This window comes from Oncorhynchus gorbuscha, unplaced genomic scaffold (assembly GCF_021184085.1).
Source record: "Oncorhynchus gorbuscha isolate QuinsamMale2020 ecotype Even-year unplaced genomic scaffold, OgorEven_v1.0 Un_scaffold_756, whole genome shotgun sequence".
Classification (NCBI taxonomy): domain Eukaryota; kingdom Metazoa; phylum Chordata; class Actinopteri; order Salmoniformes; family Salmonidae; genus Oncorhynchus; species Oncorhynchus gorbuscha.
This window is the reverse complement of record NW_025745796.1, coordinates 60,001-77,962: the sequence shown is the minus strand read 5'-3', so window position 1 is coordinate 77,962 and position 17,962 is coordinate 60,001. Positions and strand designations below refer to the sequence as shown.

Sequence of the window (17,962 nt, the reverse complement as noted above, 5' to 3'; positions counted from 1 at the left end):
AGGGAACATCCCAGAGAGGACAGAGGAGAGGAGGAAGGGAACATCCCAGAGAGGACAGAGGAGAGGAGAAGAGGAAGGGAACATCCCAGAGAGGACGGAGGAGAGGAGAAGAGGAAGGGAACATCCCAGAGAGGACAGAGGAGAGGAGGAAGGGAACATCCCAGAGAGGACGGAGGAGAGGAGGAAGGGAACATCCCAGAGAGGACAGAGGAGAGGAGAAGAGGAAGGGAACATCCCAGAGAGGACGGAGGAGAGGAGGAAGGGAACATCGCAGAGAGGACAGAGGAGAGGAGAAGAGGAAGGGAACATCCCAGAGAGGACGGAGGAGAGGAGAAGAGAAAGGGAACATCCCAGAGAGGACGGAGGAGAGGAGAAGAGGAAGGGAACATCCCAGAGAGGACGGAGGAGAGGAGAAGAGGAAGGGAACATCCCAGAGAGGACGGAGGAGAGGAGAGGAGGAAGGGAACATCCCAGAGAGGACGGAGGAGATGAGGAAGGGAACATCCCAGAGAGGACGGAGGAGATGAGGAAGGGAACATCCCAGAGAGGACGGAGGAGATGAGGAAGGGAACATCCCAGAGAGGATGGAGGAGAGGAGGAAGGGAACATCCCAGAGAGGACGGAGGAGAGGAGAGGAGGAAGGAAACATCCCAGAGAGGACAGAGGAGAAGAGGAAGGGAACATCCCAGAGAGGACGGAGGAGATGAGGAAGGGAACATCCCAGAGAGGACGGAGGAGAGGAGAAGAGGAAGGGAACATCCCAGAGAGGACAGAGGAGAGGAGAAGAGGAAGGGAACATCCCAGAGAGGACAGAGGAGAGGAGATGAGGAAGGGAACATCCCAGAGAGGACAGAGGAGAGGAGAAGAGGAAGGGAACATCCCAGAGAGGACGGAGGAGAGGAGAGGAGGAAGGGAACATCCCAGAGAGGACGGAGGAGATGAGGAAGGGAACATCCCAGAGAGGACGGAGGAGATGAGGAAGGGAACATCCCAGAGAGGACAGAGGAGAAGAGGAAGGGAACATTAATAAATAAATGCACCTGCTCTGTTTGATTGTCTCTCTCTCTGGACGAGGGACAGCAACAAGATGCAGAGTGTTTCTGAACCACTACCAAACACAACACTGTTCTGGGTGGCCATCAACATGAGGCTGCAGGGCAGTTAGGAACTAATGGAAAACTGTTGAACAGAAACTAAACAGAGGAAACTCACCAACACAGACCGATCCTGCCAGTGTGTAGATAAACGAGGTCCATCCTAGCAGAGATGATAGAAAAACGGTTGTTTTGGACTGGCATTGATAATGCATTTTGTTACCTCATTAACAAGTTAACTGTCACAGTATACACAACAATCACCACATTTATAAAGCCTCATATTGTAAATGATGTGACTTGGTGGGCGAGTCTGACCACTTGGTATACCGACGTCTTGCCATGGGAGCTGTGGGCCATAACACTGAGATGGTCTCATATCTAATCCACCATAGGGCCCTGTAATACGATGACGTGGGAGCCATCCATTCAACGCTCCAACACTGACTGTGTGCACGCGCGCACACACACACACACACACACACACACACACACACACACACACACACACACACACACACACACACACACACACACACACACACACACACACACACACACACACACACACACACACACACACACACACACACACACACACACACACACACACAGTAATGAACTACTTAACGTCTTACGTACGGTATAATGTGACCATTCAACACAGCACCACTGACTCCATAGCAACCACACAGCACCAGACTCCATAGCAACCACAGAGCACCACTGACTCCATAGCAACCACACAGCACCAGACTCCATAGAGAACAGGCAGGGTGACCATGGAAACCAAGCCAGTTGTATAAACTTTAGAAGACTCCCAACCCCTGGAGGACTTCTGTTTGTCACAGACAGTAGATAGTAACTTTGTCCCACCACAAACCAACGTCAGGTACAGGACAGTTCCCACAATGAGAAAGCGTGTGTGATACACACCACACAGCACTTAGCTAGGGTTTGAGCTGAAAGGTTCTGCTAACTTTACTGAAAAGGTCAACAGATTTAGTGCCAGATTGTGGATGAATGGAGCACACAGAACAATATCGCTACAGTAGACCAAGCTCTGGTCCATGGTGTTACATGCAGCTAGAGCTTTCTTCAAGGAGCAGGTAACGCCCTGGACCAGAGCCAATAGAAGGCCTATTCAGTAAAGATGGTTTCACCTGAAGGAACTGGTTGTACCTGCTTGGCTCCTCCATCCAGCTTGAGGTCCAGATACAGTGTTGGAGTCCTGGTGAAGATTTTTGACTGGACAAAAAAAAGGACAAGACATTTATAGTATTTCATTGACCCCCAACATTCAGGCAGCAACCCTTTAACACCTAGCACCCTGATCTGTTGGTGTTACCTCTCCCTCTTTTAACACCTAGCACCCTGATCTGTTGGTGTTACCTCTCCCTCTTTTAACACCTAGCACCCTGATCTGTTGGTGTTACCTCTACCTCTCCCTCTTTTAACACCTAGCACCCTGATCTATTGGTGTTACCTCTACCTCTCCCTCTTTTAACACCTAGCACCCTGATCTGTTGGTGTTACCTCTACCTCTCCCTCTTTTAACACCTAGCACCCTGATCTGTTGGTGTTACCTCTACCTCTCCCTCTTTTAACACCTAGCACCCTGATCTGTTGGTGTTACCTCTACCTCTCCCTCTTTTAACACCTAGCACCCTGATCTGTTGGTGTTACCTCTCCCTCTTTTAACACCTAGCACCCTGATCTGTTGGTGTTACCTCTCCCTCTTTTAACACCTAGCACCCTGATCTGTTGGTGTTACCTCTCCCTCTTTTAACACCTAGCACCCTGATCTGTTGGTGTTACCTCTCCCTCTTTTAACACCTAGCACCCTGATCTGTTGGTGTTACCTCTACCTCTCCCTCTTTTAACACCTAGCACCCTGATCTGTTGGTGTTACCTCTCCCTCTTTTAACACCTAGCACCCTGATCTGTTGGTGTTACCTCTCCCTCTTTTAACACCTAGCACCCTGATCTGTTGGTGTTACCTCTCCCTCTTTTAACACCTAGCACCCTGATCTGTTGGTGTTACCTCTCCCTCTTTTAACACCTAGCACCCTGATCTGTTGGTATTACCTCTCCCTCTTTTAACACCTAGCACCCTGATCTGTTGGTATTACCTCTCCCTCTTTTAACACCTAGCACCCTGATCTGTTGGTGTTACCTCTCCCTCTTTTAACACCTAGCACCCTGATCTGTTGGTGTTACCTCTCCCTCTTTTAACACCTAGCACCCTGATCTGTTGGTATTACCTCTCCCTCTTTTAACACCTAGCACCCTGATCTGTTGGTGTTACCTCTCCCTCTTTTAACACCTAGCACCCTGATCTGTTGGTATTACCTCTCCCTCTTTTAACACCTAGCACCCTGATCTGTTGGTATTACCTTTACCTCTCCCTCTTTTAACACCTAGCACCCTGATCTGTTGGGGTTACCTCTCCCTCTTTTAACACCTAGCACCCTGATCTGTTGGGGTTACCTCTCCCTCTTTTAACACCTAGCACCCTGATCTGTTGGTGTTACCTCTACCTCTCCCTCTTTTAACACCTAGCACCCTGATCTGTTGGTGTTACCTCTCCCTCTTTTAACACCTAGCACCCTGATCTGTTGGTGTTACCTCTCCCTCTTTTAACACCTAGCACCCTGATCTGTTGGTGTTACCTCTCCCTCTTTTAACACCTAGCACCCTGATCTGTTGGTGTTACCTCTCCCTCTCCCTCTTTTAACACCTAGCACCCTGATCTGTTGGTGTTACCTCTCCCTCTTTTAACACCTAGCACCCTGATCTGTTGGTGTTACCTCTCCCTCTTTTAACACCTAGCACCCTGATCTGTTGGTGTTACCTCTCCCTCTTTTAACACCTAGCACCCTGATCTGTTGGTGTTACCTCTCCCTCTTTTAACACCTAGCACCCTGATCTGTTGGTGTTACCTCTCCCTCTTTTAACACCTAGCACCCTGATCTGTTGGTATTACCTCTCCCTCTTTTAACACCTAGCACCCTGATCTGTTGGTATTACCTCTCCCTCTTTTAACACCTAGCACCCTGATCTGTTGGTGTTACCTCTCCCTCTTTTAACACCTAGCACCCTGATCTGTTGGTGTTACCTCTCCCTCTTTTAACACCTAGCACCCTGATCTGTTGGTATTACCTCTCCCTCTTTTAACACCTAGCACCCTGATCTGTTGGTGTTACCTCTCCCTCTTTTAACACCTAGCACCCTGATCTGTTGGTATTACCTCTCCCTCTTTTAACACCTAGCACCCTGATCTGTTGGTATTACCTTTACCTCTCCCTCTTTTAACACCTAGCACCCTGATCTGTTGGGGTTACCTCTCCCTCTTTTAACACCTAGCACCCTGATCTGTTGGGGTTACCTCTCCCTCTTTTAACACCTAGCACCCTGATCTGTTGGTGTTACCTTTACCTCTACCTCTTTTAACACCTAGCACCCTGATCTGTTGGTGTTACCTCTCCCTCTTTTAACACCTAGCACCCTGATCTGTTGGTGTTACCTCTACCTCTCCCTCTTTTAACACCTAGCACCCTGATCTGTTGGTATTACCTCTCCCTCTTTTAACACCTAGCACCCTGATCTGTTGGTGTTACCTCTCCCTCTTTTAACACCTAGCACCCTGATCTGTTGGTGTTACCTCTCCCTCTTTTAACACCTAGCACCCTGATCTGTTGGTGTTACCTCTCCCTCTCCCTCTTTTAACACCTAGCACCCTGATCTGTTGGTGTTACCTCTCCCTCTTTTAACACCTAGCACCCTGATCTGTTGGTGTTACCTCTCCCTCTTTTAACACCTAGCACCCTGATCTGTTGGTGTTACCTCTCCCTCTTTTAACACCTAGCACCCTGATCTGTTGGTGTTACCTCTCCCTCTTTTAACACCTAGCACCCTGATCTGTTGGTGTTACCTCTCCCTCTTTTAACACCTAGCTCCCTGATCTGTTGGTGTTACCTCTCCCTCTTTTAACACCTAGCACCCTGATCTGTTGGTATTACCTCTCCCTCTTTTAACACCTAGCACCCTGATCTGTTGGTATTACCTCTCCCTCTTTTAACACCTAGCACCCTGATCTGTTGGTGTTACCTCTCCCTCTTTTAACACCTAGCACCCTGATCTGTTGGTGTTACCTCTCCCTCTTTTAACACCTAGCACCCTGATCTGTTGGTATTACCTCTCCCTCTTTTAACACCTAGCACCCTGATCTGTTGGTGTTACCTCTCCCTCTTTTAACACCTAGCACCCTGATCTGTTGGTATTACCTCTCCCTCTTTTAACACCTAGCACCCTGATCTGTTGGTATTACCTTTACCTCTCCCTCTTTTAACACCTAGCACCCTGATCTGTTGGGGTTACCTCTCCCTCTTTTAACACCTAGCACCCTGATCTGTTGGGGTTACCTCTCCCTCTTTTAACACCTAGCACCCTGATCTGTTGGTGTTACCTTTACCTCTACCTCTTTTAACACCTAGCACCCTGATCTGTTGGTGTTACCTCTCCCTCTTTTAACACCTAGCACCCTGATCTGTTGGTATTACCTCTCCCTCTTTTAACACCTAGCACCCTGATCTGTTGGTATTACCTCTCCCTCTTTTAACACCTAGCACCCTGATCTGTTGGTGTTACCTCTCCCTCTTTTAACACCTAGCACCCTGATCTGTTGGTATTACCTCTCCCTCTTTTAACACCTAGCACCCTGATCTGTTGGTGTTACCTCTCCCTCTTTTAACACCTAGCACCCTGATCTGTTGGTGTTACCTCTCCCTCTTTTAACACCTAGCACCCTGATCTGTTGGTGTTACCTCTCCCTCTTTTAACACCTAGCACCCCGATCTGTTGGTGTTACCTCTCCCTCTTTTAACACCTAGCACCCTGATCTGTTGGTGTTACCTCTCCCTCTTTTAACACCTAGCACCCTGATCTGTTGGTGTTACCTCTCCCTCTTTTAACACCTAGCACCCTGATCTGTTGGTATTACCTCTCCCTCTCCCTCTTTTAACACCTAGCACCCTGATCTGTTGGTATTACCTCTACCTCTCCCTCTTTTAACACCTAGCACCCTGATCTGTTGGTGTTACCTCTCCCTCTTTTAACACCTAGCACCCTGATCTGTTGGTGTTACCTCTCCCTCTTTTAACACCTAGCACCCTGATCTGTTGGTATTACCTCTCCCTCTCCCTCTTTTAACACCTAGCACCCTGATCTGTTGGTGTTACCTCTCCCTCTTTTAACACCTAGCACCCTGATCTGTTGGTGTTACCTCTCCCTCTTTTAACACCTAGCACCCTGATCTGTTGGTGTTACCTCTCCCTCTTTTAACACCTAGCACCCTGATCTGTTGGTATTACCTCTCCCTCTTTTAACACCTAGCACCCTGATCTGTTGGTGTTACCTCTCCCTCTTTTAACACCTAGCACCCTGATCTGTTGGTGTTACCTCTCCCTCTTTTAACACTTAGCACCCTGATCTGTTGGGGTTACCTCTCCCTCTTTTAACACCTAGCACCCTGATCTGTTGGGGTTACCTCTACCACTCAAAGTATCAGTGAACACCATAACACTGAGTTAGTGTAACATTTTAATGCCACTGGTGTTGGAAAGTATCAGTGTTAAAAGGGAAATACTTTGAAAAGAGTAAATTCAACACTTTCTGGTGGTTCTCATATAAACACTTAAAAAGTGTGAAATTGAACAACCACAGTGTGTTTTACCAATCAAATTTAGCTGTGCAGCTATCCCACCCAGCCCGAGTCCCAGCTCAGTCCCACGCCCAGCCCAGTCCCACCCAGCCCGAGCCCCAGCTCAGTCCCACGCCCAGCCCAGTCCCACCCAGCCCGAGTCCCAGCTCAGTCCCACCCCCAGCCCAGTCCCACCCAGCCCGAGTCCCAGCTCAGTCCCACCCCCAGCCCAGTCCCACCCAGCCCGAGCCCCAGCTCAGTCCCACGCCCAGCCCAGTCCCACCCAGCCCGAGTCCCAGCTCAGTCCCACCCCCAGCCCAGTCCCACCCAGCCCGAGCCCCAGCTCAGTCCCACGCCCAGCCCAGTCCCACCCAGCCCGAGCCCCAGCTCAGTCCCACGCCCAGCCCAACCCTGCCCCAATACATTTACATACAGATAACTGCCAAAATGAAGGAAACACAAATGAGGAATACAAAATATATTGAAAGCAGGTGCTTCCACAAAGGTGTGGTTCCTGAGTTAAGGAATTAACATCCCATCATGCTTAGGGTTCTGTATAATGTGTGTTGTGTCTCAGTCACCAGACCTCAACCCAATTGAACACTTACTGGAGATTCTGGACCAATGCCTGAGAAAGCGTTTTCCACCACCATCAACAAAACACAAAATGATGGAATTTCTAGTGGAAAAATGGTGTTTTATCCCTCAGCTGGTAGAATCTACGCCACGGTGCATTGAAGCTGTTCTGGCAGCTCGTGGTGCTCAATGACAGATTAAAACACTTTATTTTGGTGTTTCCTTTATTTTGACAGTTACCTGTCCATTACCCTGTTGGCCATCGTTAGCCTCTCTGCCTGTCTGTAGTGTCTCCCCCTGCCCTGTAGTAACCAGAGGCAACCCGTTTCCCAGCTTCAACACATTTTCATGTGTAAAATGACAAACCTTATGGACGTCATTAGAAACTCTTGTCAGTCTCCTCTCCTGCCCTAGAGTAACCCCAAACCAAACCGGCCCTGGTCAAATTTACATCTGAAACATGACAAACCCACTTCCCCAGAAACCTGCAACTCATTTCCTGTCTCGTCTAACTCAGCAGACAGACACAGAGAAAATAAGGAGAGGAGAAGGAGGGGGAAGAAGATGAATACTCGTGAAGATGTAATTGGCTGCAAACGTCACATGATGAAGCTGAATGTCTTGTGGTTGGTTGGGATTTCTGCCGAGGCATATCTAGGCCTGAGGCTTTCAACATCTCAGTCATTGTATTGTATAAAGTTTTCTGGCTTTGATATGGGCAAGACCCCAGCACATCATATCAACAGCCGACATTAAGTATTCATTCTGTATAATACAGTGACAAAGGAACAATGATGATGACAATGATGGCGATGATAAACTCCCCCCCCCCTTTTTCATCCACTGTGGTTTTGGACCTGTGATTACAAATGCGTTACATTGTAGGGTGAGAAATATATACATCTATTTTTAGTCGTTTAAGTTTATACATGTTCTTATGGCTGTTTGTTATGACTTCCACGTGACATCAATCAGTGCTTCTCCTAAATGCGTTTAGCAGCGGCGCGCTGCCGTTGCTAATTCGTGGACGCCACCGAACAACGTATATATAAAAATAAGAAATAATTTTACCATCCCGTGGTGCACCGCTGCTAAGCGCGTATAGGGGAAACACTGGGTGATGTCACGTGGAAGTCAGAACAAACATCCATAAGAACTTGTATAAACTTAAATAACTAAAACCCAGATAAAATATGTAGAAAATATAATAGAGCAATATATATATATTAATGATTACCTTTGAGAACTAACAATCCCCCAAAATAAATAATAAACAGTCGGGGAGAATCCAAAATGTAGAAAATATCATGTCATGGGGCCCCCATTGATTTTGTTATAGTCATTCAGATTCAGCATAAGAACAAGGCATAAGCCACGGCAAAATGTGTAGAATTGAAGGACATTTAGCTTTAAAATCTTCTCTCAGCCCTATGGCACATTTTTTTTGAAGGTCATGAAATTAGCTTTAAAAAAAATAGTGCAATGTTCTCTCTGCCCCGTGGCAAAATGTATAGAATTGCAGGAAATTTGCTTTAAAACAGCAGCAGTTTGTCTCTGCGGCCAAGAAGAGGGCCTCTAAAACCGCACAACTGGCCACACCCACTACCACCACCCGGGTTATGGTTAGCATGGTGCTCCTCACCTGTACCCCCAGGGTTATGGTTAGTATGGTGCTCCTCACCTGTACCCCCTGGGTTATAGTTAGTATGGTGCTCCTGACCTGTACCCCCAGGGTTATGGTTAGTATGGTGCTCCTGGCCTGTACCCCCAGGGTTATGGTTAGTATGGTGCTCCTCACCTGTACCCCCAGGGTTATGGTTAGTATGGTGCTCTTCACCTGTACACCCAGGGTTATGGTTAGTATGGTGCTCCTGGCCTGTACCCCCAGGGTTATGGTTAGTATGGTGCTCCTCACCTGTACCCCCAGGGCCTGTCCAGAGATGACGGCCACAGTCACTCCCTCCCTGCTGGGCTTGGGGACCTGGCTGTCCTTCAGCTCCTGGTACTGGGGCTCCACCATCTTGTCCTCCCTCCTCAGGTTGACCCACAGCCGCAGGCCCTGGACGGGCTCCTCAAACACGGGCATCTCTGCATGGACCACCCCTCGGCCTGCCGTCATCCACTTATGAAGAGACATGGACATAAACACACAGAGACGGACACAGAAACACACACACACAGATACAGAGAGGCATAGACACACACAGATACAGAGAGGCATAGACACACACACAGAGATACAGAGAGGGACAGACACACACACACACACAGATACAGAGAGGCATAGACACACAGAGACGGACACAGAAACACACACACACAGATACAGAGAGGGACAGACACACACACACAAAACACAATTACTAACCACATAAAGGAGAATTGTACAGTATAATATACATGAACTCAATGTTGTCTGATATGATTTCCATAATAAATCACCCCTGTGGACTTAATACTGGAACTAACTGGTTTCCAGGAGGAAATTAACTTCACATTTACACCTTTCCTTCCCCAGTGCTGTGATATGTACCTAGTGGATGTCTATCTTCCCCACTGTACCTAGTGGATGTCTATCTTCACCAGTGATGTGATATGTACCTAGTGGATGTCCATCTTCACCAGTGATGTGATATGTACCTAGTAGATGTCTATCTTCCCCACTGTACCTAGTGGATGTCTATCTTCCCCAGTGTAACTAGTGGATGTCTATCTTCCCCACTGTACCTAGTGGATGTCTATCTTCCCCAGTGCTGTGATATGTACCTAGTGGATGTCTATCTTCCCCAGTGTTGTGATATGTACCTAGTGGATGTCTATCTTCCCCAGTGCTATGATATGTGCCTAGTGGATGTCTATCTTCCCCACTGTACCTAGTGGATGTCTATCTTCCCCACTGTACCTAGTGGATGTCTATCTTCCCCAGTGCTGTGATATGTACCTAGTGGATGTCTATCTTCCCCACTGTACCTAGTGGATGTCTATCTTCCCCAGTGCTGTGATATGTACCTAGTGGATGTCTATCTTCCCCAGTGTACCTAGTGGATGTCTATCTTCCCCAGTGCTGTGATATGTACCTAGTGGATGTCTATCTTCCCCAGTGCTGTGATATGTACCTAGTGGATGTCTATCTTCCCCAGTGTACCTAGTGGATGTCTATCTTCCCCAGTGCTGTGATATGTACCTAGTTGATGTCTATCTTCCCCAGTGTACCTAGTGGATGTCTATCTTCCCCAGTGCTGTGATATGTACCTAGTGGATGTCTATCTTCCCCAGTGTTGTGATATGTACCTAGTGGATGTCTATCTTCCCCAGTGCTGTGATATGTGCCTAGTGGATGTCTATCTTCCCCACTGTACCTAGTGGATGTCTATCTTCCCCACTGTACCTAGTGGATGTCTATCTTCCCCACTGTACCTAGTGGATGTCTATCTTCCCCAGTGCTGTGATATGTACCTAGTGGATGTCTATCTTCCCCACTGTACCTAGTGGATGTCTATCTTCCCCACTGTACCTAGTGGATGTCTATCTTCCCCAGTGCTGTGATATGTACCTAGTGGATGTCTATCTTCCCCAGTGCTGTGATATGTACCTAGTGGATGTCTATCTTCCCCAGTGTACCTAGTGGATGTCTATCTTCCCCAGTGCTGTGATATGTACCTAGTGGATGTCTATCTTCCCCAGTGCTGTGATATGTACCTAGTGGATGTCTATCTTCCCCAGTGTACCTAGTGGATGTCTATCTTCCCCAGTGCTGTGATATGTACCTAGTTGATGTCTATCTTCCCCAGTGTACCTAGTGGATGTCTATCTTCCCCAGTGTACCTAGTGGATGTCTATCTTCCCCAGTGCTGTGATATGTACCTAGTTGATGTCTATCTTCCCCAGTGTACCTAGTTGATGTCTATCTTCCCCAGTGTACCTAGTGGATGTCTATCTTCCCCAGTGCTGTGATATGTACCTAGTGGATGTCTATCTTCCCCAGTGCTGTGATATGTACCTAGTGGATGTCTATCTTCCCCAGTGTACCTAGTGGATGTCTATCTTCCCCAGTGCTGTGATATGTACCTAGTGGATGTCTATCTTCCCCAGTGTACCTAGTGGATGTCTATCTTCCCCAGTGTACCTAGTGGATGTCTATCTTCCCCAGTGCTGTGATATGTACCTAGTTGATGTCTATCTTCCCCAGTGCTGTGATATGTACCTAGTGGATGTCTATCTTCCCCAGTGCTGTGATATGTACCTAGTTGATGTCTATCTTCCCCAGTGCTGTGATATGTACCTAGTGGATGTCTATCTTCCCCAGTGCTGTGATATGTACCTAGTTGATGTCTATCTTCCCCAGTGTACCTAGTGGATGTCTATCTTCCCCAGTGCTGTGATATGTACCTAGTTGATGTCTATCTTCCCCAGTGCTCCCTATCTTCCCCAGTGCTGTGATATGTACCTAGTGGATGTCTATCTTCCCCAGTGCTGTGATATGTACCTAGTGGATGTCTATCTTCCCCAGTGTACCTAGTGGATGTCTATCTTCCCCAGTGCTGTGATATGTACCTAGTTGATGTCTATCTTCCCCAGTGTACCTAGTGGATGTCTATCTTCCCCAGTGTACCTAGTGGATGTCTATCTTCCCCAGTGCTGTGATATGTACCTAGTTGATGTCTATCTTCCCCAGTGTACCTAGTTGATGTCTATCTTCCCCAGTGTACCTAGTGGATGTCTATCTTCCCCAGTGCTGTGATATGTACCTAGTGGATGTCTATCTTCCCCAGTGCTGTGATATGTACCTAGTGGATGTCTATCTTCCCCAGTGTACCTAGTGGATGTCTATCTTCCCCAGTGCTGTGATATGTACCTAGTGGATGTCTATCTTCCCCAGTGTACCTAGTGGATGTCTATCTTCCCCAGTGTACCTAGTGGATGTCTATCTTCCCCAGTGCTGTGATATGTACCTAGTTGATGTCTATCTTCCCCAGTGCTGTGATATGTACCTAGTGGATGTCTATCTTCCCCAGTGCTGTGATATGTACCTAGTTGATGTCTATCTTCCCCAGTGCTGTGATATGTACCTAGTGGATGTCTATCTTCCCCAGTGCTGTGATATGTACCTAGTTGATGTCTATCTTCCCCAGTGTACCTAGTGGATGTCTATCTTCCCCAGTGCTGTGATATGTACCTAGTTGATGTCTATCTTCCCCAGTGTACCTAGTGGATGTCTATCTTCCCCAGTGCTGTGATATGTACCTAGTGGATGTCTATCTTCCCCAGTGCTGTGATATGTACCTAGTGGATGTCTATCTTCCCCAGTGCTGTGATATGTACCTAGTTGATGTCTATCTTCCCCAGTGCTGTGATATGTACCTAGTGGATGTCTATCTTCCCCAGTGCTGTGATATGTACCTAGTGGATGTCTATCTTCCCCAGTGCTGTGATATGTACCTAGTTGATGTCTATCTTCCCCAGTGTACATAGTTGATGTCTATCTTCCCCAGTGCTGTGATATGTACCTAGTGGATGTCTATCTTCCCCAGTGCTGTGATATGTACCTAGTGGATGTCTATCTTCCCCACTGTACCTAGTGGATGTCTATCTTCCCCAGTGTACCTAGTGGATGTCTATCTTCCCCACTGTACCTAGTGGATGTCTATCTTCCCCACTGTACCTAGTGGATGTCTATCTTCCCCAGTGCTGTGATATGTACCTAGTGGATGTCTATCTTCACCACTGTACCTAGTGGATGTCTATCTTCCCCAGTGCTGTGATATGTACCTAGTGGATGTCTATCTTCCCCAGTGTACCTAGTGGATGTCTATCTTCCCCAGTGTTGTGATATGTACCTAGTGGATGTCTATCTTCCCCAGTGCTGTGATATGTACCTAGTGGATGTCTATCTTCACCACTGTACCTAGTGGATGTCTATCTTCCCCAGTGCTGTGATATGTACCTAGTGGATGTCTATCTTCCCCAGTGTACCTAGTGGATGTCTATCTTCCCCAGTGTTGTGATATGTACCTAGTGGATGTCTATCTTCCCCAGTGCTGTGATATGTACCTAGTGGATGTCTATCTTCCCCAGTGTACCTAGTGGATGTATATCTTCCCCAGTGCTGTGATATGTACCTAGTTGATGTATATCTTCACCACTGTACCTAGTGGATGTCTATCTTCCCCAGTGCTGTGATATGTACCTAGTTGATGTCTATCTTCACCACTGTACCTAGTGGATGTCTATCTTCCCCACTGTACCTAGTGGATGTCTATCTTCCCCAGTGTACCTAGTGGATGTCTATCTTCACCACTGTACCTAGTGGATGTCTATCTTCCCCAGTGCTGTGATATGTACCTAGTGGATGTCTATCTTCCCCAGTGCTGTGATATGTACCTAGTGGATGTCTATCTTCCCCAGTGCTGTGATATGTACCTAGTGGATGTCTATCTTCCCCAGTGCTGTGATATGTACCTAGTGGATGTCTATCTTCCCCAGTGTACCTAGTGGATGTCTATCTTCCCCACTGTACCTAGTGGATGTCTATCTTCCCCAGTGCTGTGATATGTACCTAGTGGAAGTCTATCTTCACCACTGTACCTAGTGGATGTCTATCTTCCCCAGTGCTGTGATATGTACCTAGTGGATGTCTATCTTCCCCAGTGTACCTAGTGGATGTCTATCTTCCCCAGTGCTGTGATATGTACCTAGTGGATGTCTATCTTCACCACTGTACCTAGTGGATGTCTATCTTCACCACTGTACCTAGTGGATGTCTATCTTCCCCAGTGTTGTGATATGTACCTAGTGGATGTCTATCTTCCCCAGTGCTGTGATATGTACCTAGTGGATGTCTATCTTCCCCAGTGCCTGTGGATATCTTCCCCAGTGTTGTGATATGTACCTAGTGGATGTCTATCTTCCCCAGTGTACCTAGTGGATGTCTATCTTCCCCAGTGTACCTAGTGGATGTCTATCTTCCCCAGTGCTGTGATATGTACCTAGTTGATGTCTATCTTCACCACTGTACCTAGTAGATGTCTATCTTCCCCACTGTACCTAGTGGATGTCTATCTTCCCCACTGTACCTAGTGGATGTCTATCTTCCCCAGTGTACCTAGTGGATGTCTATCTTCACCACTGTACCTAGTGGATGTCTATCTTCCCCAGTGCTGTGATATGTACCTAGTGGATGTCTATCTTCCCCAGTGCTGTGATATGTACCTAGTGGATGTCTATCTTCCCCAGTGCTGTGATATGTACCTAGTGGATGTCTATCTTCCCCAGTGCTGTGATATGTACCTAGTGGATGTCTATCTTCCCCAGTGTACCTAGTGGATGTCTATCTTCCCCAGTGTACCTAGTGGATGTCTATCTTCCCCAGTGCTGTGATATGTACCTAGTGGATGTCTATCTTCCCCAGTGCTGTGATATGTACCTAGTGGATGTCTATCTTCCCCAGTGCTGTGATATGTACCTAGTGGATGTCTATCTTCCCCAGTGCTGTGATATGTACCTAGTGGATGTCTATCTTCCCCACTGTACCTAGTGGATGTCTATCTTCCCCAGTGCTGTGATATGTACCTAGTGGATGTCTATCTTCCCCACTGTACCTAGTGGATGTCTATCTTCCCCAGTGCTGTGATATGTACCTAGTGGATGTCTATCTTCTCCAGTGCTGTGATATGTACCTAGTGGATGTCTATCTTCCCCAGTGTACCTAGTGGATGTCTATCTTCCCCAGTGTACCTAGTGGATGTCTATCTTCCCCAGTGCTGTACCTAGTGGATGTCTATCTTCCCCAGTGCTGTGATATGTACCTAGTGGATGTCTATCTTCCCCAGTGCTGTGATATGTACCTAGTGGATGTCTATCTTCCCCAGTGCTGTGATATGTACCTAGTGGATGTCTATCTTCCCCAGTGTACCTAGTGGATGTCTATCTTCCCCAGTGCTGTGATATGTACCTAGTGGATGTCTATCTTCCCCACTGTACCTAGTGGATGTCTATCTTCCCCAGTGTACCTAGTGGATGTCTATCTTCCCCAGTGCTGTGATATGTACCTAGTGGATGTCTATCTTCCCCAGTGCTGTGATATGTACCTAGTGGATGTCTATCTTCCCCAGTGTACCTAGTGGATGTCTATCTTCCCCAGTGTACCTAGTGGATGTCTATCTTCCCCAGTGCTGTGATATGTACCTAGTGGATGTCTATCTTCCCCAGTGCTGTGATATGTACCTAGTGGATGTCTATCTTCCCCAGTGCTGTGATATGTACCTAGTGGATGTCTATCTTCCCCAGTGCTGTGATATGTACCTAGTGGATGTCTATCTTCCCCACTGTACCTAGTGGATGTCTATCTTCCCCAGTGCTGTGATATGTACCTAGTGGATGTCTATCTTCCCCACTGTACCTAGTGGATGTCTATCTTCCCCAGTGCTGTGATATGTACCTAGTGGATGTCTATCTTCTCCAGTGCTGTGATATGTACCTAGTGGATGTCTATCTTCCCCACTGTACCTAGTGGATGTCTATCTTCCCCAGTGCTGTGATATGTACCTAGTGGATGTCTATCTTCCCCAGTGTACCTAGTGGATGTCTATCTTCCCCAGTGCTGTGATATGTACCTAGTGGATGTCTATCTTCCCCAGTGCTGTGATATGTACCTAGTCGATGTCTATCTTCTCCAGTGCTGTGATATGTACCTAGTGGATGTCTATCTTCCCCAGTGCTGTGATATGTACCTAGTGGATGTCTATCTTCCCCAGTGTACCTAGTGGATGTCTATCTTCCCCAGTGCTGTGATATGTACCTAGTGGATGTCTATCTTCCCCACTGTACCTAGTGGATGTCTATCTTCCCCAGTGTAACTAGTGGATGTCTATCTTCCCCAGTGCTGTGATATGTACCTAGTGGATGTCTATCTTCCCCAGTGTTGTGATATGTACCTAGTGGATGTCTATCTTCCCCAGTGTTGTGATATGTACCTAGTGGATGTCTATCTACCCCAGTGTTGTGATATGTACCTAGTGGATGTCTATCTTCCCCAGTGTTGTGATATGTACCTAGTGGATGTCCATCTTCCCCACTGTACCTAGTGGTTGTTCATTGTTCTTCTCAAAGCTCCACTAACATTAAAATAACACACTGGAAAGTTGTGTTCAAAATGGCTGCTCCTACTTTTGTTCCAGGGGCTAAGCTGTGCACTAAATAGGGTCTAGAGCCCTCAAACTCAACGTCGGACCTCGAAGCCAGTTCCACTGCGTGTTCTCATTGTCCCCTCTAATCAGGGACTGATTTAGTCCTGGGAAACCAGGTGTGTGCAATTCATTATCAGGTAAAACAGAAAACCAGCAGGCTCCGGACCTCGTAGGGTAAGAGTTGAGTACCCCTGGTCTAGAGAATAAGGGCTCAGGGAATAGGGGTTTTAGCCAAAAGTAGTGCACTATATAGGGAATAGGGGTTTTAGCCAAAAGTAGTGCACTATATAGGGAATAGGGTTTTTGCCAAAAGTAGTGTACTATATAGGGAATAGGGGTTTTAGCCAAAAGTAGTGCACTATATAGGGAATAGGGAGACATTTGTGATGCACATTTTCAGTGCCCAGAGGGTGATGCAGCGTTGCTGGGGAAGCTAATTGAGCAATAACACTTAACTTTCGTCAGCATCTTTCCCCTCCTGTTCCACTGTGAGGAAACCCGTCTGCCCTGGGTTAGTAGCCCCCCCCCCCCCCAATGGTGTTTGTCTCTTCCGCTCTCTCTCTCTCCACTGTTGCACACGAACACACACACACACACACACACACACACACACACACACACACACACACACACACACACACACACACACACACACACACACACACACACACACACACACACACACACACACACACACACACACACCAAGTCTCTTGTTGTAGTATTTTGGTATTTTATTAGGATCCCCATTAGCTGTTGCGCACACACACACACACACACACACACACCACACACACACCAAGTCTCTTGTTGTAGTATTTTGGTATTTTATTAGGATCCCCGTTAGCTGTTACACACACACACACACACACACACACACACACACACACACACACACACACACACACACACACACACACACACACACACACACACACACACACACACACACACACACACACACACACACACACACACCAAGTCTCTTGTAGTAGTATCTTAGTATTTTATTAGGATCCCTGTTAGCTGTTGAGAAAGAAGCAGCTCCTCTTACTGGGTCCACACAAAACATGACATCATTTAGTCTCCTTGTTCAACAGCCATTCATTACCACATTCAGCTGAGGTCCAGAACTTAGGGAATGATTTGTACCAAATACAATGTTCTTAGTTTTAGAGATGTTCAGGACCAGTTTATTACTGGCCACTCATTCCAAAACAGACTGCAACTCTTTAAGGGTTTCAGTGACTTCATTAGCTGTGGTTGTGATGTGTACATGGTTGAATCATTAGCATACATAGACACACATGCTTTGTTTAATGCCAGTGGCATTTCGTGTCTATTTAGTCCCTATTAAACCACTTCCTGGTTGGTGCTGACTGACTGACCAGGGACAACAGCTTTAC

At 47.2% G+C, this 17,962-nt stretch overlaps 1 pseudogene; it reads right to left on the bottom strand.

The window, feature by feature from the left end:
• Window positions 1-17,962, bottom strand: part of LOC124020062 — a 35,661-nt pseudogene that overhangs the window by 13,256 nt on the left and 4,443 nt on the right.